This window comes from Dreissena polymorpha, chromosome 14, assembly GCF_020536995.1.
Source record: "Dreissena polymorpha isolate Duluth1 chromosome 14, UMN_Dpol_1.0, whole genome shotgun sequence".
NCBI lineage: Eukaryota > Metazoa > Mollusca > Bivalvia > Myida > Dreissenidae > Dreissena > Dreissena polymorpha.
In genome coordinates, this window is record NC_068368.1 from 32,337,471 (window position 1) to 32,360,001 (window position 22,531).

General features: G+C 36.5%; 1 protein-coding gene and 1 long non-coding RNA gene across 4 annotated transcripts in view; one reads left to right on the forward strand and one right to left on the reverse strand.

Annotated features, from left to right (window-relative positions):
* LOC127857685 (la-related protein 1B-like) overlaps positions 1–22,531 on the forward strand; it is an 85,661-nt gene that overhangs the window by 14,976 nt on the left and 48,154 nt on the right. The window lies entirely within an intron of this gene.
* Positions 6,861–8,210, reverse strand: LOC127857697 (uncharacterized). Its single transcript, XR_008038564.1, has 3 exons — positions 7,771–8,210; positions 7,294–7,498; positions 6,861–6,995 (listed from the first exon to the last, which is right to left on the reverse strand). It is a non-coding gene; the product is annotated as an uncharacterized LOC127857697 (long non-coding RNA).

Here is a 22,531-nt window from a genome sequence, read left to right on the forward strand (position 1 = left end):
AGTGCCAGGTTATTCTACAAAAAGCCAGTTGACAAATGCGTCAATCACAGTTACCTCAGATTCGCATTCCTCAACAACGTACTTGAATGACAACTGTTCGGCCATTACTCTCTGTGTCCCGAACGCAACGCAAAACATTTATTTTACATAATAGTAATCCGGGAACCACAAAACCATGCGCTTTATGCGCAGTAATCCAATTATCGGCTGATTGCCCAGCACATGTGCGCAGTGTGTTAAAACATAAGGGGCTGTTGATTTAAGCGGCTCAAAACTTTGTTTACAAATATTGAAAATGAAAGTGGAACTCGTTTTCTGTTTAATGAATTGTACAAGCACGTCAGGCTTGTAATATTGGATTTCCTACAAGCCGAAAGAAAAAATACTAGTTTTTTGCTGTCGGACTAGTGCGAATTTCGACGACTGCTACACGGAACCCAATTACCGGATGCGTTGACGAGTAACAATACCATTTGTTTCTCAGGGTTTCAATTGCCATTGTATATCACACATATGTGCATGTAGCAAAGACAGGTCTTTTAATTAATTAAAAATGTTACTCTGCTGTGTGAAAAATATCAACACTAGAAATGGCGCGGCAGAGGCCGACGCGTATCCCCACGCCGAATGTTTGACCTAGGTGTGCCCCAGGGTTGGTAATGGGGCCATGCATAGCTGAGATTGACCGTATTGTCATAAGAGAAGTTCATCATCAATTAGAAGTGAATTGGTGTAGAAATGAAGAAGTTATAGTAAAAGGCAATTTTGGGTGGGTGTGACATATGTGGGCAGGGCGCCCCAGGGTTGGTAATTGTGCCATGCATAGTTGAGATTGACCGTATTGTCATAAGAGAGGTTCAGTATCAATTTGAAGTGAATCAGTGTAGAAATGAAGAAATTATAGTAAAAGGCAATTTTGGGTGGGTGTGGTCTATGTGGGCGGGGCACCCCAGGGTTGGTAATGGGGCCATGCATAGTTGAGATTGACTGTATTGTCATAAGAGAAGTTCAATATCAATTTGAAGTGAATCGGTGTAGAAATGAAGAAATTATAGTAAAGGCAATTTTGGGTGGGTGTGGTCTATGTGGGCGGGGCCCCAGGGTTGGTTATGGGGCCATGCATAGTTGAGATTGACCCTAATGTCATAAGAGAAGTTCAGTATCAATTTGAAGTGAATCCGTGTATAAATGAAAAAATTATAGTAAATGGAATTTTTTGGTGGGTGTCACTGTGGCCTATGTGGGCGGGCGCCCCAGGGTTGGGATTGGGGCCATGCATAGTTGAGATTGACCCTAATGTCATAACAAAAGTTCAGTATCAATTTGAAGTGAATCCGTGTAGAAATGAAAAAATTATAGTAAATGGAAATTTTTGGTGGGTGTGGCCTATGTTGGCGGGGCGCCCCAGGGTTGGGAATGGGGCCATGCATGGTTGAGATTGACCGTATTGTCATAGGTGAGGTCCAGTATCAATTTGAAGTGAATCGGTGTAGAAATAAAGAAGTAAATGTAAAATAACCTAAAAAAATGAGTGATAATTTCTGACGCGGCCCCACCCCAACCCCTATAACTTTTGACCCAGGGGTCAGATCAAAATTCCAAATAGTGCAGGGTCGCACATATGCTCATAGCTACCATGTGTGTAAATTTCAAGGTTCTAGTGCTTTTAGTGTAGGAGGAGATAGTGGCCAGGACGGACGGACAGACGGACGGACGGACGGTGGAGATCACCACAATATCCCCACCTTTTTTTCAAAAAGCGTGGGGATAATTATCAACGCCTGTCAATTGCTTACACTTTAAAATGTATAATTGTTCTTTATCATCCAAGACAATGAAGGTTCGCATGCCATTATATTATTCTGTTGGACTCCTTTTGAACATGATATCCATAGTAGTACTGAAAGTCTTTTTGTGATTTCGTGTTCAAGTATTGAACAAAAATCAGCAGAATTTGAAGGCAAGGCAATTCATAAAAGTCGTTAATGTTTTATTTTTTAGTATAAATCAGTAAATCACTGAAACATACACATTAGTTCATGCATGATAGGTAATCTTGGTAATATTATTTAATTTTACGAGTATGTATAACATTACATTCATGTTACTAAGTGTAATGAGCATTCAGTTAAAGAAAATGTTTTAAAAACTCAATAGCATGTAAAAAAAATCACATGTTTGTAAAAGATTTTGCACAATTAATCATTTGCAATGTGAAATAGAACAACATAAATTTGATAATAATACTAACAATTTTCTATTAATTATTTCAACAACAAAAGATTGAGATTCCTCCTGACATGGTGATGCAGAAGATTTATTCGAAGCCTACAGCAATACAAAAAGCTTACTAAAATTAAATACCAAATTATCTTGTTTAAACAAGTTTGAAAATTTTATATTTATAATGAGTTTTGGGAACACATTTTTGATTAACATGATCAAAGATCTAACAGTCACTTTTGTCTTGTTATTCCAGCAGTGAATATCTCTGCTTAACTCAAAAGTTTTGAGTTAAGCAGAGATATTCACTGCTGGAATGTGTTCATTTATGAAAAAATGCAACAGTTTAATTTAATCAATTGGATATTTAAAGCTAATTCATACTGAATTTTCTTTTGTCTTCGGCAAGTCTGAAGGTTTGTGAAGTTTGTTGTCGCCACTGCTTCATCTAGTAAACATGAATATAATAACATCATCTTAGTGCTGGGATGGTTAAGGTACGTCTCAGGAAAAGAAAGGAATCCAATTTCCGTGTTGAATCAGACAGTATCAGTATCCTTGGCATAGCTGTGAACACCCATGTATGTCAGCACTATTTAAAGTCCACAATGTTTTTCAACCATTAGTTCTGTGGAAATGACCTAAGTTTGTACGCAAAGTTACGCTGGCGTCATGACATTTTCCTTTGCGGGGTCAAACTTTCCGTCTAAAGAGCAAGAGACCCTATTTTGCTTCTTTTCAGCGCACTGAAAATATAAAACAATATGAATTTAAACCAACATGATTAATAAAGGGCTAGTAAAGAGGTTGCTTTCTTGTGAAGGGTTGCTTTCTGCTTCCACCCTGGCTTCTGTCAGCTTGGTCTGGAGGTCTTCCAACTCCTCACTCCAGTATGGCTTGTTGTCTTTTCTGGCCCCGCATGGTATCGCCTTCTGTTCTGCGTTCAGTATGCATGCATTGAAGTCTTTCACAACTTTGTTAATATCTCTACCATCCACTCTAATCTCTTTATTTTAAACCTATTTATTTTAGCTCGATTGCATCGAAAGCCCAAGGCTTATATAAACGCTCTCGAGTCCGTTTCCTGGGCCTTGAACAAGTACTTGGTCTCTTTGGGGAGATCAAAAGAACGCTCCCGCGGTGGGGATCGAACCCGGACACCATATCCATTACACCACGGCGACCTTTGCAGAGGTCATCACTCAGACGTTTGTATAAGGTCCAGTCGGCCTTCTTGTAATTCCATCTGGGGATGCTTGAGGATGAAGAGGTAGACTGGTTCATGATGAGGAGACCTGGGCGATGGTCGCTTCCTCCTAGTTGATCACAGACTTCTCTCTTGATATGCCAATGGATATCTCCAGTTCAGAAAGCTAGTTTTGTCTGAGCCTTTCCAAAAATGCTGCGACATATGTTGATCAAATTAATAGTGGTTATAAAATAAAAAAATGACTAAAATTGTATTGTTTTTGAACTTATACAAAATTATGATTTTGCAAATAATGCGAATGAAATTTGCACCACACAATAGATTGAAATGCAACGTTTGTAAAGACACCATCATGATTATTATAGGGCAAGTATTGACTGAGCCTTTCGAAAAATGCTGATTTGATTAAATTGATAGTGATTACAAAATAAAAAAAAGACTAAATTTGTATCATCTTTGAGCTAATACAAAATTATGATTTTGCAAATAATGCAAATTAAATTTGCACCACAGAATGCATTGAAATGTAACGTTTGTAAAGATACAATCATGATAACTATAGGGCTAGTATTGACTGAGCCTTTCGAAAAGAGCCACGACATATGTTGATCAAACTGAAAGTGGTAAAAATAAAAAAAAATCACTAAAATTGTATTGTCTTTGTGCTCATTCAAAATCATGAATTTGCAAATAATACAAATAAAAATTGCAACACACAATGCATTGAAATGTAACGTTTGTAAAGATACCTACAAGATTAATATCGAGATAGTATTGACTGAGCCTTTCGGAAAAAGCTGCGACATATGTTGATAACACTGATAGTGATTACAAAATAAAAAAATGACTCAAATTCTATAATCTTTGAGCTATTATAAAATAATAAATTTGCAAATAATGTCAATTAAGTTTTCACCACACAATGCATTGAAATGTAACGTTTGTAAGAATACCAACATGAATAGTATAGAGTTTTATTTGACCAAGCCTTTTGAAAAAAGCCACAACATATGTTTATCAGATTATGGAAGTGTAAACAATGATACGCATGATTTGGTGAAACTACCCACCGTTGTTTTTATTAGTAAATACAAAGCGTGCCCTTCCCAAATAAGTGTGTAAAACTCGAGTTAAACACGAGTTTTATCCGTGTTAAACCAAGCGGTATTGGCAGTTGGTTTTTAGTGGGTTTTGGTATGTTGGTTTTTGTGAGTTTTGGTAAGTTGGTTTTTTCTGTGTTTAAAGTGGGTATTTTTACCAACTTGGTTAAAACTGAGTTAAACACAGAAAAAACTCACTTGTTACATAAATGTGGGCTTTGGTAAGTTGGTTTTTTGTGAGTTTTGGTAAGTTGGTTTTTTGTGAGTTTCGGTATGTTGGTTTTTTGCGAGTTTTGGTAAGTTGGTTTTTTCTGTGTTTAAAGTGGGTATTTTTACCAACTTGGTTAAAACTGAGTTAAACACAGAAAAAACTCACTTGTTACATAAATGTGGGCTTTGGTAAGTTGGTTTTTTGTGAGTTTTGGTATGTTGGTTTTTTGTGAGTTTCGGTATGTTGGTTTTTTGTGAGTTTTGGTATGTTGGTTTTTTCTGTGTTTAAAGTGGGGGTTTTTACCAACTTGGTTAAAACTGAGTTAAACACAGAAAAAACTCACAAAAACCAACATACCAAAACTCACAAAAAACCAACATACCAAAACCCACAAAAAAACCAACATACCAAAACTCACAAAAAACCAACATACCAAAACTCACAAAAAACCAACTTAAACACACTTCTGTCTACAATAGTGTGTTTAAGTTGGTTTTTGTGAGTCTTTTGTTCGTTTAAGGGATCATAAAATTTTGCTTGTTTGACCTGTAACCTTGGTAAAAAAAAATATTTACACCTTAATGGTGAAAAGGTTATTTGAGATAAAATCACAACAGATCATTACAAGCCCCATGTGATTATAAATAAAAGACACACACAATTTGCAAAAAACAATGTTTATATTAAAAACAACAAATAATGTGAACATTTTAACAGTGCATTTTTAACAAAACCAGGAAAACATCTACCCAAGATACATTATCACAATATGCGAGCACATTTAACATAATAAATTAAAATAAATAACATTCTCCTTTTTGGGCTACCACAGGTAAAAATGGGAGGAAGGGTATGAACCATGATTATATACAGTTTCAGTTAGTGAGGGGTGATACAGAGGATAAAATTAATAATAATTGTTTTTAACTGTGTTGGTGGTACCGGATTTATAAAATGACAACATTAAGGAATCCTTCATCCTATCTTTTCCTGGAATAGCCCTTTACACATATTTACACCTATGAACAAAGGAACATATTGCTCAGCACTAAACAGTTTATATATTCTCCCCGCAGTACATGACACAAAGCCTCCTCAAGGCCCATCTCATGTTCTCTTCCACTGTTGATATGGGCAGGGCAAACTTTTTGGAGATGACAACTGAAATGTATATGAACAATCAATGCAGGATTTTACTGTACATTACAGTATTAAAAAAACATGTAGAAGTTTATTCCACCCAAATCAAGTCTGATCTGAATGACTTGATTTTGGTGGAATAAACTTTTACATCAATATCATCAGTTCAGATATCCCATTTTAACATCATCTACATTAGAAGGATTTCGTTTTTGAAACAAGGAGGCAAATTACTGTTGCTTGAATTTTTTATATCGTTCAAAATTAGAGCTTGATCGTTAACTTTATACTGAGGTTATTTTTGTCTGCCTATGTGTTAAATTCTCAAAACTTTTATACACAAACACAATTTTTAGTAACTCTTAAATTTTAGCAGTAGTATTAAATTAACGCAAGACAGATTATGTGCTGGAGTCAAATTTGAATCAATTGCATTATGTTTGTTTCAAAATGAATATGGAGGCAGTAGAACACCTATATATTTAAATCCCCTTTTTTCCTATAAAAAAGAATCATACCAACCATGGCGTAGTGTTCAGCAGTGCTCCAGCTAGAATTTGAAAAGGGCAGGGCGGCTTTTTTGTCAAAAGGGCACTTTCGACGCGCAGTATTTTGTGAAAAGGGCACTTTTGACGCGCAGTATTTTGTGAAAAGGGCACGTTCGAGCGCGCGAGTGTTTCTGGAATGCTTTCTATTGCATGTTAATTTATATGTTATAAATAATTGTATTATTCCCATTATTATTAAACCATTCAAATATAATGTCTACAATGAGGATTAAACTAATTACAATGTAATAAGAGATTTATGAATTATCATATGTAAAAAAAAAAAAAAAAAAAATTTTTTTTTTTTTTTTGAGGGGGGGGGGGGGGGCAGGGCGGAGGTTCGGGGGGCAGGGCGGAGGTTCGGGAGGGCAGGGCGTGGCGCCCTTCGATTTAGGCCTAGCTGGAGCACTGGTTCAGCAATCAGGAGACCCTCTCGAATCTCCCCCTTAGGGGAGGTTGAACAGCACTTCATAGAGCAGTCACCAGCTGATCAGGTCTGAAAACTATACTATCATGGCCTTTGCGAGGTGCGTCTTGTGCATGATCTCATTTGAGATCAGGTCCTGAAAGATATTTTATAATGTAAGTGATAAATATTGCTGTTATGGTATATCTTGTTACTATAAATATTATTAATTTAAATCAGAACAAGTTTGTTTGCTTGTTGTTTTTGTTTGTTTATTTTTGCAATTTAAATCCTGTGATCACATGTGACTTAACGCTTGTCATAAATAATTAAAAGAAATTACGTGTGGTAGAAAATACTGTTTGAAAATGTACCAAGATATGTGGTCTCATTTGGCTGTGTGGACTGGTCGGAAGTGTGACGCCTTTCAAATACTAAAACCTGTATAGTTTTACCTCTCAACAAATCCAACTTTCCTTGGTCAAGGACAGGGCTCGGTTTTCCCACTCCTGATCTACTCAAGTTGGACTGCTCGTGCAGGGTAAAATCTGGTGTCAAAATCCATACATCAGTAATAGTCCCCCTTCTGCTGTCTTTTGGCAGGAATATTCTATCCAAAGAATCTTCCAATCAATGTAAATTTCACCTTGGGAGTTTAACCTTCAAATTTAAAATATAAAAGTTTTCATTGAATATGTGGGAAAGAAATCTGTTCATTAATGACCAGAAATAGGTATAAATAACATTTAAGATGACAATAATCATAAAATACAGCCATAATTATTCAAATGGTGTTGTTTTTCCTTATAATTGCATTACATTTATACTTATCCATTTACATTTCCCAGTGACAATACATAAATATGATAATGATCATAATTAATTCAATATAAAACTTAATAAAAAAGTGATGTAAAAATGAAAATACAAACCTAAAACAACTGTTCTTCAGTATTCCAAGATAACAGGCAGTTGATGAATTATGAGACCATATCACTTTAACCATCCACTTTGAATCTCCTTTGCAACAAACTTATTGTTGATTTACACATTGTAGTACATACACATTGTTTTCACCACACAATACTTCATGCTGAAAGTTATTCAAGACATTTTAAACTAGAATTATAAGTCTTAATGTTACTCAATTATACCTTAAAGCTCAAAGTCAGTTGATGAAAACCCCCTTTGTTTTCAAAACATAACTTCCTGTCTCCAGCCAATCAAAGTTGCTTGTTTTCAAATAGATGGTGGCTCAGCCAATCAAAAGTCTATCAACACCCCTTTGTTAGGCCTATAGATGGAGCACTGATACTGTGATAAGAATTAATGTTTATGATTTAATTGGGGGGGGGGGGGGAGGGCTAATCTCTTATGTGTGTCAGCCAATTACTAAATCTGAGAAATATCTACTGATTTCAACACCAACATATATGTATTTATTGAATAATACACAGCACCCTTAGCATATTATATTTAATTGTGAATATTAAAAAAAAAACATGCTGAATGGTGTTAGCAAATAATATTAATAGTATAAATATTATTTATTTTTATTGCCTTTTAAATTGTATGTTAAAGGTCAATGTGGTAGGCATTAATTGTATTGGGGTTAAATATCAGTATAAGAAAGTTAAAATAGTTATTGTTTTTATAATTGATGCTGGCAAGCCCACATAAGTTTCCATATATTAATCAACACTTTCACACTGAAACTAGTTTTATTTATTATAAAAACAGTGTCACTCTCCCCCTCAAAAAATTAATAAAAAAACACACTGTAAGTCTATTGAATTATCCAAAGAACATGAATTAAATGGAAGTATTCACATTTTTATAGATGTGTGATTGTTCTTATAATATATTTAATATTTATGTATTGATTCAAAGTGAAAGACAAACAATTTCATATTCAGGTATAAAACTAAGTTTGAACATTTTAACATTTTTATAGTATCTGTGAACCTGTGATGTTCTGAAAGAGCAATTTTTATCCAATGTTTCCTTAAAATTATGGGGAGCCCATAAATGTACAAAAGGTGCAATGGCAAACAAGCTGTAAAAAAGCCCCTTTACAATTCACCTTGATAATATATGGCTATAAACATGAAACAAAGATCTAGTTGAAGAATTATTGTTTTATTGTTGAGTTATGTTAATAAACAAAAGACCAACTTATTGATAAGTGTGTTAAAGTGAGTCTTTTAGCCTTGTTGCGGCTTTCAAATTATTTATAAAAAGACCAACTTAAACTCGCTTTAACCCACTTCTGTTTATAAAAAGACCCACTTCTGTTGTAAAAGACTCGCTTATGAAACAAAAAGACACACTTAAACACACATAAACCAACTCATAAATAAAAAGACTCACTTTTGACACATAAAAAACCAACTTCTTACAGCAAAAAAACTCGCTTTAACACACATCTACTTTAAAAAACCAACTTTAAACTCAGTTAAGCACAGTTTAGCTCACATAAAACTCGCTTTTATTAGCAAAAACCAACTTCCGCTCAGAAAAACTTAGAAAAAACACAGTTTTATGTTGGTTTAAGTGTGTTTTGGTATGAAAGTGGGTTAACTTTTTGCAAGGGTAGTCGAAAGCAAATAAAACAATAAGATGTCTCAAATTCAACAAACCTTTGCAATGAATACTTCTTTGTTGGCAACACTTGGTTAATTTGTAATCTTAATCTGACTAGATCGCTTTGTCAGGTTCTCTCTGTCAAAAAGGCGACTGTGAAAATTTGCATCGTCGCGCGAAGTCTCGTTTGGTCGCAAGTCTAGTTTCCGTTTTGCGTAACAACGCGTTAGCTTGTTCTTCGGTTCATTGAGTAGCGAATCCCTTTGTTTGTATAGGTCCCTGATCCGACATTCATAATCCATTTTTGACCAGATTGTTTGCTTTGATTGTACATCACTTTAACACCTGCATACTGCGATTAAACAATAACTCCACTTGTCAAACATCACAGGTCATTTCGGGTGTTGCTATTCTCTCTTGAATTTGCTTTGAACTGCCGAAACACACCACACATGAAGGTGTATACAATTATAACAGTAAATGTCACAAGTCAATACTGACCTATCTCAACAATCTTTGCGTGTAAGATACAGTGTAAACAACTTGCTTATAATTTAGAGGTAAAGATCCCTCAGTTGGACTACTATTAAAGGCCATGCTTTCCATGAGCATGAATGACATCATTTTGTACATGGGTCTAATTTGTGCATGCTTTCTTGAACAATAAAACTTGGCAATTGTTTTCAGATTACAAATTTAATTATATGCATTTGAAAATACTTACATGGACTAATGTTTTGTGTTAAACCAATGAATAACATATGGATATAACACATACTTCAATAAGGTAGGTAAATAGCGTGTTTTGAGATTGCCAAAATATGCTAATGCATACATAATCACGCATGAATAACCTGACAATTTATATCCCATGCCGGTTATATTACAGTCGCAATCTTTGGACCCCTTCAACCGCGATTAATTGGAGTTGCAGTGTATGATACAAGTTTAAGACAAACTTTGCATGCAACTGGACACAGCGCTAGCTTGTTTTAGTAGCAAAAAGGACATAATGGTGGACTTTTAAATAAGATAAATGTTAAATAGATTGAGTAAAAGTGCACCTTTCTGCCCTATAGACAGTCACATATATAGAAATATATGTTTATAACAGCTAAACACAGTTGCTGTTTCTCGTTATAAATATTCCCCCATTTACAAACAATTCCCCCTCCTAAGGGCTGCGGACCCCTTCCCCCAAAGTAGTGTGAGGGCGCTGAGTCGTAATTGTACATCCAGTTTATAAAAATAAATGCGTAAACCTTCATCAAAAAGCCGTATTTATCTGGAGCTCTTGCACATCTCTTGTTTTTTTTAAGTGGGCATATTTTTTCCATTTTTCTTTGGGAATATGCAAGGAAAAATCCTTTTATCAGAAAATATATATTTATTTATACCCATAAGTACTGTCTTTATATAGTTACTTGTAAATACTGGCTGCCGAGAAATTAACATTTTTAACCAGGTTTTCCGAAGGAAAAAACTGGTTATTAGATTGGCGAATGCGGGCGGGCTGGCTGGCTGGCGGGCGGGCGGAACAAGCTTTCCCGGGCCATAACTATGTCGTTCATTGTCAGATTTTAAAATCATTTGGCACATTTGTTCACCATCATTGGACGGTGTGTCGCGGGAAATAATTATGTCGATATCTCCAAGGTCAAGGTCACACTTTGAGTTCAAAGGTCAAAAATGGCCATAAATGAGCTTGTCCTGGCCATAACTGTCATTCATTGTGAGATTTTAAAATCATTTGGCACATTTGTTCACCATCATGGGACGGTGTGTCGCACGAAAGAATCACGTTAATATCTCCAATGTCAAGGTCGCCACGACTAAAAATAGATTAAAAAAAAAAAAAACTTACAAAGGGGGTTAATTTTGTTTGTTCATTTCAAAAGTTCAGTTTGAGTTTTCTCCCTTTATCAGATTTTTTTTTACAATGAAAACCTGGTTTTGTGACAATTTTGTCCCTTGTTAAAACATCTTTTTGGTTGGGTTACATTAAAAGCCAGAGTCATAATCAAGTTCAACACAGTGATCTGTGTAAGCTGAATGGAAAAAATATTAGCTGGAAGTATGTCTAATTTGTAAGGGGCTTCCCAATAATAAAGTTATCCTCTTGTCTTTTCTGGCATGTACTTAATTTATATAAAACTGATAATTCTTCTTTCAATTATAGTTGACTACAAGATTATGGAATATGTTATTCGATATGAGCTTCATGCTATATCTTATCAATGGATTATCTAAGAGTATTATCCCATGTGGCATTTATCATTGACTTGACTTGATCCTGAGTTTATTTGTCATCTGCTGCGGGATTAATCCCAGTAGCTGCAGTAGGCAGCAGGCGGCTAGAGCGTCTAACCCCTGATTTCCACGCTCCTCTGTTCTGTGGGTCTGTGTCTCCCATGCCACAGGTGTGCAGGTCATCCTTAACACAGACCACGATTTTCTTGGTCTCCCTCTACCTCTATCACCAGGAATGGTAATCTTCGTGATCGAGTTATTATTAATTTACCTTAAGATAAAAAAATACAGTGTACAACTCTCACAGTGAATCAACACCACAGTGAATTTACTCCTGTAAGCGAGAATATCAATAATGACTCACAGTGAATCAACACCACAGTGAATTTACTCCTGTAAGCGAGAATATCAATAATGACTCACAGTGAATCAACACCACAGTGAATTTACTCCTGTAAGCGAGAATATCAATAATGACTCACAGTGAATCAACACCACAGTGAATTTACTCCTGTAAGCGAGAATATCAATAATGAAATTGAAGTGTGATCTCTACTACTTTGTTTACAATTTAAAGCCCTAGTAGCTATACTTTTTTACTCACATATACTATATGTAAATATGTTTCATAATAATTTGACTGTTAAATAATTGTAAATCTTTCCGTGGTATAAATTGCCTCTGGCAGGGTTCGCACACACCTTGAAAAGTGCTTGAATTTCAATGTTCTCCTTGAAAAGTGCTTATGAAGGCTGAAGTGTGCTTAAAAAGTGCTTATTTGCATATAAAAACTTAAAAATGCTTAAAAAGTGCTTATTTCGGGCTTCAAAAGTGCTTGAAAAACGTACCAAGGGTAAAAATATATTATTTCTTATCTCAGGGCTTTTCACCCTTATATAACAGGGGCCTAAATTCGGCCCCTTCCCAATCGACAATAAGGTAATTTTTCCCAAAATTGATAGAGGAATTTCCCGAAATTGAAAAAAAGAACATTTTTTTATTTTATTTTTTTAAATTTTACACCAAATTGAAAGCTATGAGCTCTAATGAATGCATCACAATGTGTCTTAATACTTATGCTAAATGAAAAAGACCCTGTTTCAAAAACTTTTAAAAACAAGGTCTCCCCAAAATGAGCAGTTATCGCGCATGAAATGCCCAATTTGAAAGGCTAGGGCCTCTTCCCAATTTCCTGATGAAAAGCCCTGTATCTTTTCCACGAGTCCGAAGTCGTAGTTTTTTTTTCACGATTTATGACGGTTCCAATCTGTTCATACTGGAAGGTACTGGATCGGTACGGGTTTTAGAACGTAAGGGAGGCAACTACTACTAATCTTCCGCTAAATGGTCTACTTCGTTTTTTGTGTGCGCATTATACCATTATAGTGCTGACAAGTTGAAATATGCCAGCGAATAAGTGCATTTTTAGCTCACCTGAGCACAATGTGCTCATGGTGAGCTTTTGTGATCGCCTTTTGTCCGTCGTGCATCGTCCGTCGTGCCAGGGGTTTTTTTTAGAAAAAGGGGAAGACGCTGGACGCTGGATAAAAGGGGAAAATCGAGCGCGAAAGAGACATATTTGGGGAAAAAATAAGAACTGTTCATTTCAATGTCTATAACTGACCTACATTCTTCAGGTTTTTTTTTTAGAAAAAGAGGCATGTCTCTGACCTTTTTGTTCTTAAACACATGAACAAGTATGATATTAAAGTCAAAGTCCTAAATAAAGTTGCAGGGGTAGATCTAATAATGGGAAATGTTTTCAACTGGGGCCGGGGAACGATGTCAATATTGTGATTTCAATTTCATGATGAATGGGTTGACGATCTAGATCTGCTACAGTATTGGAAGGGAAAGGTGCGGCAGCTGCCGATTGTCTACTTTCACTTTTACAATAATCCGACAATATTAATCGATGTTGATTACATGTACCTCCGAATCCTGCTGGGTTTCAACGGTTTTTGATGATTCATTCTTAAAAAATGCGTCAACGCAATTAATATTTTCCGAGTCCGAACGTTTTATTTTATTTGTGTATGAACGCCAATTGTGAGACTTTTTTCTGTTTTAACGTTTATATCTTGGCTTTCACATAACCCGGATGAAAATTCGACTGGTTTCCGGTAATTAATTGACGAAACACCCTTCTCGCGCAAGACCGGAATCCAGTAAAATAATCACATGATTAATACGATTAGTTGCCTGGTTTCCATGACGTTATTTGAGAGCTATATATAGAATCACTGGGATTCCCAGATTTGAGTGTTCGTCGGGAAAGAGAGAGAGAGAGAGACAGAGAGAGAGAGAGAGAGACACAGAGAGAGAGAGAGAGACAGAGAGAGAGGAGGGGAAATGGTATTTTTAGTGGAAAAATTCTGGTAGGGGAAGACGCCGAATATCGGCGTCACTTTCTTAGTAAAAAAAACCCCTGCGTGCGCTGTCAACATTTGCCTTGTGAACACTATAGAGGCCACATTTATTGTCTGATCTTCATGAAATTTGGTCAGAACATTTGTCCCATTGATACCTCAACTGAGTTCGAAACTGGGTCATGCTGGGTCAAAAACTAGGTCACTAGGTCAAAAAAAAGAAAAACCTTGTGAACACTGTAGAAGTCACATTTGATGCCCAATCTTCATGTAACTTTGTCAAAATGTTTGTCTAAATGATATGTTGGTTGAGTTCAAAAGTGGTTCCGGTCCGTTGAAAAACATGGCCGCCAGGGGGCGGGGCAGTATTCCTTATATGGCTATATGGAAACCTCGTGAACACCCTAGAAGTCAAAATTTTTGCCCAATAATCATGAAACTTGGTCAAAACATTGGTTTCATTGATATCTCGGACGAGTTTGAAAATGGTCCAGATCAGTGAAAAAACATGGCCGCCAGGGGACGGGCAGTTTTCCTTATATGGCTATAGTAAAACCTTGTTAACACTCTAGAGGCCACATTTATTGTCCAATCTTCATGAAATTTGGTCAGAAGATTGGTCTGTATGATTTCTTGGATGAGTTCTAAAATCGTTAAGTTTGCTTGAAAAACGTGGCTGCCAAGGGGCGGGGCATTTTTTCCTTATATGGCTATATTTGGCTATAGTACAACCTTGTTAACACTCTAGAGGCCATATTTATTGTCCAATCCTAATGAAACTTGGTCAGAAGATTTATCCGAATAATATCTTGGACAAATTTGAAAATGATGCCAGTTGGTTGAAAAACATGGCCGCCAGGTGGTTGGGCATTTTTCCTTATATGGCTATTGTAAAACCTTGTTAACACTCTAGAGGCCACATTGATGTTCCTATCATCATGAAACTTGGTCTGAAGATTTGTCCCAATGATATCTTGGACAAGTTCGAAAATGGTTCCGGTTGCTTTAAAAACATGGCCATCAGGGGGCGGGGCATTTTTATCTCACCTGAGCACAACGTGCTCATGGTGAGCTTTTGTGATCGCTTTTTGTCTGTCGTGCGTTGTCAACATTTTGCCTTGTGAACACTCTATAGGCCACATTTATTGTCTGATCTTCGTGAAATTTCGTCAGAACATTTGTCCCATTGGTACCTCGACCGAGTTTGAAACTGGGTCATGCTGGGTCAAAAACTAGGTCACTAGGTCAAAAAAAAGAAAAACCTTGTGAACACTGTAGAAGTCACATCTTCATGTAACTTTGTCAAAATGTTTGTCTAAATGATATGTTGGTTGAGTTCAAAAATGGTTCTGGTCCGTTGAAAAACATGGCCGCCAGGGGGCGGGGCAGTATTCCTTTATGTGGCTGTAGAGAAACCTTGTGAACACTCTAGAAGTCACAATTTTTGCCCAATCATCATAAAACTTTGTCAAAACATTGTTTTCATTGATATCTCCGATGAGTTTGAAAATGGTCCAGATCGGTGAAAAAAATGGCTGCCAGGGGGCGAGGCAGTTTTCCTTATATGGCTATAGTAAAACCTTGTTAACACTCTAGAGGCCACATTTATTTCCAATCTTCATGAAATTTGGTCGGAAGATTGGTCTCAATGATATCTTGGATGAGTTTGAAAATGGTTCCGGTTGGTGGAAAACATGGCTGCCAAGGGGCGGGGCATTTTTCCTTATATAGCTATAGTTAAACCTTGTTAACACTCTAGAAGCCATATTTATCGTACGATCATCATGAAACTTTGTCAGAAGATTTGTCCCAATGATATTTTGGACAAGTTCGAAAGTGGTTCCAGTTGCTTGAAAAACATGGCCACCCGTGGGTGGTGGGTGGGGCATTTTTCCTTATATGGACTTATGAATCTTCATGAAACTTTGTCAGTATATTTGTTTAAATGATATCTTGGATGTGTATGAAAATGGTTCTGGTCTGTTGAAAAACGTGGCTGCCAGGGTGTTCACTAGTCATGAAAGTTGGTAAAAACATATTGTTCTAATGACATCTTGGGCTGCACAGAACAGGTCAGTTCCTTTTAATCTCAGGTGAGCGACTTTGGGCCTTTCAGGCCCTCTTGTTCAGATGCAGATCAGATATAGAGATTGCTAGAATGGGGGAATCGGCGTTGAAAAGCCACCAGAAGAGTGCATTTAGAACATTTAGAATACATATTCAATACAAATAACAGGTTTTGTTTTGGTATATGTAATGCCTTTCGTCAATTATATCATAATGTAATATCTGACTTTTGATTAAACAGTTGTTACTGCATGGCTCAAAGTGTTTGTTTTTTTTCGGAAGTTCCGGCTTTTTTTAAGCCCCGGAGGTCGATCTCTCAATTTGTCCAGAATCGATGAGAAAGTTTGGGGGGGGGGGGGGGGGGGGGGTAGGTGGTCCGCGATTATTTCCGATCAAAACCGAGATCTAAAGAATCTTTAAAAAGATGCGTATCTACATGTATAACACGTGTGCGAACTGGAATCGATAGCCATGGCCACTAAAGGGGCAAGTTTAACAGATAAGTGATAATAAACTCCTTCACTTGCACCCGTACGTCCATTATGCAAATGGTGGAAGTCCCTTGGATGTCCGATAATCCACATGTACTCTATTTACTAATACACAGTACAAATGTCAACATTAAATCGGGTTATTAAGACCGTTAACTCCGCCTAAGAGGTACTGTTTTCAATGAAATTCTCAGCGTGTTGCCAATATTGATTTTTCCAGCTGTCAATCAAATTCTTCTTGGTAAGCGCATCAGCCAATCAGGGCACAGGCAGCGGAATACACGCGGACCCCACGTGAAGCTGTATACAATAATATTAGCGACCCCTGTGCTACGAAGTTTTTATTCAGCACTAAAATATTTAAGTCCACGCTTTCCCCGAGGAAGAATGACCTTCTAATTTTCGCATGATTTCCATTTGTACACGAAATACACGAGAAATGTTTATTTGTTGCTAGAATGTTCTTAACTTTCCATGAATAATAAAATCTGGAAATGATTTCAGATAACACGTTTAATTTTACGCATTTGAAAATACTAAAATTGAATAATGTATTTTGTTACATCAATGGCCGTAACACATAATGCAATAAATAGTTAAATAACGTGTTTTGAGATTGCCAAACTATGCATATACATGTATATTGGTTAGTTCTGGCTACCATAACTTTAAATGTCACTTTTTAACCAGGCTTTCCAAAGGAAAAAACTGGTTATTAGATTGGCGAATGCGGGCGGGCTGGCTGGCTGGCTGGCTGGCGGGCTGGCTGGCTGGCTGGCTGGCGGGCTGGCGGAACAAGCTTGTCCGGGCCATAACTATGTCGTTCATTGTCAGATTTTAAAATCATTTGGCACATTTGTTCACCATCATTGGACGGTGTGTCGCGCGAAATTATTACGTCGATATCTCCAAGGTCAAGGTCACACTTTGAGTTCAAAGGTCAAAAATGGCCATAAATGAGCTTGTCCGAGCCATAACTATGTCGTTCATTGTCAGATTTTAAAATCATTTGGCACATTTGTTCACCATCATTGGACGGTGTGTCGCGCAAAATAATTACGTCGATATCTCCAAGGTCAAGGTCACACTTTGAGTTCAAAGGTCAAAAATGGCCATAAATGTCCCTTGAGATATAACCTTCATACTTGGTATGCATGTGTATATGGACAAGGCCTTTCCATACGCACAACAATTTTGACCCCTGTGACCTTGACCTTGAAGTAGGGGTCTGCGTTTAGGTTTCAAAATCTGCGTTTAGGTTTCGAAAAATGCTCTTAACTTCTATGTCCCTTGAGATATAACCTTCATATTTGGTATGCATGTGTATATGGACAACGCCTTTCCATACGCACACAAATTTTGACCGTCCGTCCGTCCGTCCGTGTGTCCGTCCGAAAACTTTAACGTTGCTCATAACTTTTGCAATATTGAAGATAGCAACTTGATATTTACCATGCATGTGTATCTTATGAAGCTGCACATTTTTAGTGGTGAAAGGTCAAGGTCATCCTTCATGGTCAAAGGTCAAACAAAATAAGTTCATGTGCATATCTCCAATGTCAAGGTCGCCACGACTAAAAATAGATTTATTTTAAAACAAACTTACAAAGGGGGTTAATTTTCTTTGTTCATTTCAAAAGTTCAGTTTGAGTTGTCTCCCTTTATCAGATTTTTTTTCACAATGAAAACCTGGTTTTGTGACAGTTTTGTCCCTTGTTATGATTTTTGACTTGGGCGTACTGGTCTGTCAATACTATATAAACTGTACACTGAAGTTTCTTTAGCTAGTATATTGGTCTACGTGCATGAATGACCTGACAAGTTATATCCCGTTTCGGAATGAAGTGTTCTCCGTAAAATTTAAAGAAAGACGCGTTTTTATTCTCCGAAATGCCTCTTTCACTTAGGCAAACTTTTCTGTAAGGAGGTACATGTAACATTTTAAATTCAGTTGTTAATTTGTCGTCATTACTAAATATGAACAGTGCACTATGCGCTCAAAAGCGCATCACATGATTAACGAATGTTCAATGGGAATTCCCCCATCCCACAATTCAATTTTTATATTCACTTGCGTAAAATGGCGGACGTCAATATTGGCCATATTTTGGTGTTGAAAATAGAAATCGTAATAATACTGGATTATCGGGTAATGGATAGAGTTGGAACATGTACGTATATTAAACTTCTGAAAAAAAGTAAGACTTCAAAATTTATGTCTGGGACGTCCAAAATTTTAGGCTTGGAAGTCAGGACTTCCAACTTTTAAAAGCTAACGGAAGCGCTGCTATTAAGTGAAATTGTAGTGATATTTGTTTTCCTTAATTAATTATCAATCAAGTTTCTATCATCAGGGTGTGTTTATAGTGTATAGTGAAATGTGTTCCAACAATCCATAAAGTGATGTGTGTCTTCACCAAACAATATCGTTGTGTTTTAATAAATAGATATAGTGAATTTTAGTGATATGTGTAAAGTTTTCATCAATTGGTTCTGATTTGAATTCTTTGAATTTTTACCTTTCAATATTTGTTTTTGGTAAAATGTAAGCTTTGAAGCTTATGAAGACAAGAAACAAGAAATGGTCTGCAGCTGTATAAAAAATGCAATATGGTGTATAAGATATGATTATCATTTATTCTCACTCGTTCTAAATTCTAATATTAATTTCTGGACTTAATTTGTGTTCCAAATTTAAAGCCAGGATAGTGCATTCCTTGGCCATCTAAAATGCTTTTTATGTCCCCCACTATAGTAGTGGGGGACATATTGTTTTTGCCCTGTCTGTTGGTCTGTTGGTCTGTTTGTGCCAACTATAACATTTTGCAATAACTTTTGCTATATATTTGGCATGCATGTGTATCTCATGAAGCTGCACATTTTGAGTGGTGAAAGGTCAAGGTCATCCTTCAAGGTCAGAGGTCAAATATATGTGGCCAAAATCGCTCATTTTATGAATACTTTTGCAATATTGAAGATAGCAACTTTATATTTGGCATGCATGTGTATCTCATGGAGCTGCACATTTTGAGTGGTGAAAGGTCAAGGTCATCCTTCAAGGTCAGAGGTCAAATATATGTGGCCCAAATCGCTTATTTTATAAATACTTTTGCAATATTGAAGATAGCAACTTGATATTTGGCATGCATGTGCATCTCATGGAGCTGCACATTTTGAGTGATGAAAGGTCAAGGTCATCCTTCAAGGTCAGAGGTCAAATATATGTGGCCCAAATTGCTTATTTTATGAAAACTTTTGCAATATTGAAGATAGCAACTTGATATTTGGCATGCATGTTTATCTCATGGAGCTGCACATTTTGAGTGGTGAAAGGTCAAGGTCATCCTTCACAAGGTCAAGGTCATCCTTTAAGGTCAAACGTCATATAGGGGGACATTGTGTTTCACAAACACATCTTGTTTCCAGGAGCTTCCGGGAGCCTTCGGCACCCTGGGCCCCCAACCAGGGAATCGCCCTGGAGCTGACCAGGGGCCTTCCAGCCACCTAGCCCCCAGGGTTTTTTTCAGACTTTTTCAACCTTCCTCACTTTTAGCCATGTTACTGTAGCAGGGTAGTGCAGACTGTTGTAAGTCACATAGAATGTTAAGCAAGAAGAGACCAATTTAGCGAAAATGTTGTCAGTATTGTACACAAAAGAAAGCCTAAATTAAAATAAAGTTTGTTTGCCCTTTACTGACCGACTCACTTTTTACCCCCCGACCCAAAATATTTTATTGCGATTTCTGAAAACGTATATTTTTTATTTTCATTTTTTTTGTCGCAGATCATAAAAGAGCCGACTGCAATATATATTTGTGTGCGTATTTATATCTCTGTCCATTCTTATCGCCCCTGACCGATCTAGGTCGCTCCGATGGTTGGAATTTCATATGCCCCAGAATGCACAGTAATGCAAGCGTCTATAACCAGCATTGCGATCGGCTGTGTTCAGTGAAAATGGCATCTCGCCTAACGACATCATACTTAGCTGTTGGTTCGCGATAGTAGTCGGACATATACGATTTTACGTTTGTTGCACACATGTTGTTAACGTGATCCAAGATGGCGGACAAGTAAAAGAAATAACGATGCTCAGCGAGGACAAAAACTATCGAAATTGCGACAGATGTCATATAATTAGTATTAATTAATGAAAAGCGCGTGTCATTTTACAATGGAGCATACGTTTTAGATACTTATATAACTCTTTTTTATGCCCCCGGATCGATAGATCGGGGGTATATTGTTTTTGGCCTGACTGTCCGTCATTCTGTCATCAAAACTTCAACCTTACATTTAAGTTTTGGAATAACTTTTGAAATATTGAACATAGCAACTTGATATTTGGCATGCATGTGTATCTCATGGAGCTGCACATTTTGAGTGGTGAAAGGTCAAGGTCATCCTTCAAGGTCAAAGGTAAAAAAAACAACAACAAAAAACTTTAACCTTACATTAAAGTTTTGATATTACTTTTTAAATATTGAACATAGAAACTTGATATTTGGCATGCATGTGTATCTCATAAAGCTGCACGTTTTGAATGGTGAAAGGTCAAGGTCATGGTAATCCATCAAGGTCAAATTTATTGCTTCAAAGCGGCGCAATAGGGGGCATTGTGTTTCTGACAAACACATCTCTTGTTTGGCAATGTATGTACTAAATTTCACAGAACAAGTGTTTGAAAATTGGAATGCAATCTACTCGCGATAGAAAAATACATCTAACAGTTACAGGATTATCATTCGAAAATGCAAAAAAAAGACAAACATGGTTCGATTAATATGTAAGTGGATCTGTGTTTAATCAGATTCATGTGCATATTCTGCTTTATTATGTTTGCCACTCTATACAGTTTACTGTAGTGGCAGCGGCAGCATGTTAGTGAAATGGATATTTAAAGGTAAACTTATTTAATATATTAATTTCTCTTAGCTAAATACATCAACAACACTCAAGTATACATGTTTAAAGCATTAATATATCCACAAACTGAAACTAACATGCTTAATTTATTTCCCCAAATCAAATTTTCATGCTTATGTTTGCCCTTTTGTGAATTTACTTTGCCGTGCCAAAACTAATGGCTCTATGCACTTCCCGGTCAAACACTTAAAATTGAGGCCTGTGAAAATTTCAAATGGCCTGTAAATTTTTTTCTCCTGGTAGGCCAATCTGGCCTGTAAAATGTGACGGCCTTTCGCCATGTCTGAATTATTCCATTGAAGGCTTTAGGCTGTCTTTCGTAACACTCCTTCAATGCTTGTTGTATGCTAATTAGGGTAAATGTTTAGGTAAAAAATAAAAGCAGTCTGGCAGTTAAATAATGACAAATACATTTGAGCAATAAACATCATTTATTGAACACATATTTGATGTAATAACACACACACACATGTATTTGATATTAATATATGCAAGAAAACAGCAAACAATTAGATAATGTTAAGCTACATAGGGCTTCGTACATTGCAACAGTCCTTTCATAACAGTGTTTTAAATATTCATAGACAATTAGTGTATTAAACATATAATTTCTCAAATAAAATAAAATAATTTTCCTACCTACCTAACCACCTGTTAAATCTAGGGTCGGTAAAGGGCAAACCAACAATATTTTAATTGTGGCCTTAAATATACAGTTTTCAGTAGGTCGGACTAAAAAAGTGCTTGAATTTGGATTTTTTCCCTTGAAAAGTGCTTAAAAAGTGCTTGAACTTCATTGGAGAAAATCTGTATGAAACCTGTCTGGTAATGAAAAGTTGAATGTTTCATTGCCCCATCGGCTATGAGGACAAAAAGTTTAGTTTTGCCGACTTCAGTGTAACCACTATTTTATGTGCAACATTAATGGTAACTTGATACCTAAATTTAATTAACAAAGTCTCTGTAAATTGCTTAAACTCAGTGGTTTTTTTCATTCAAAATCTAGT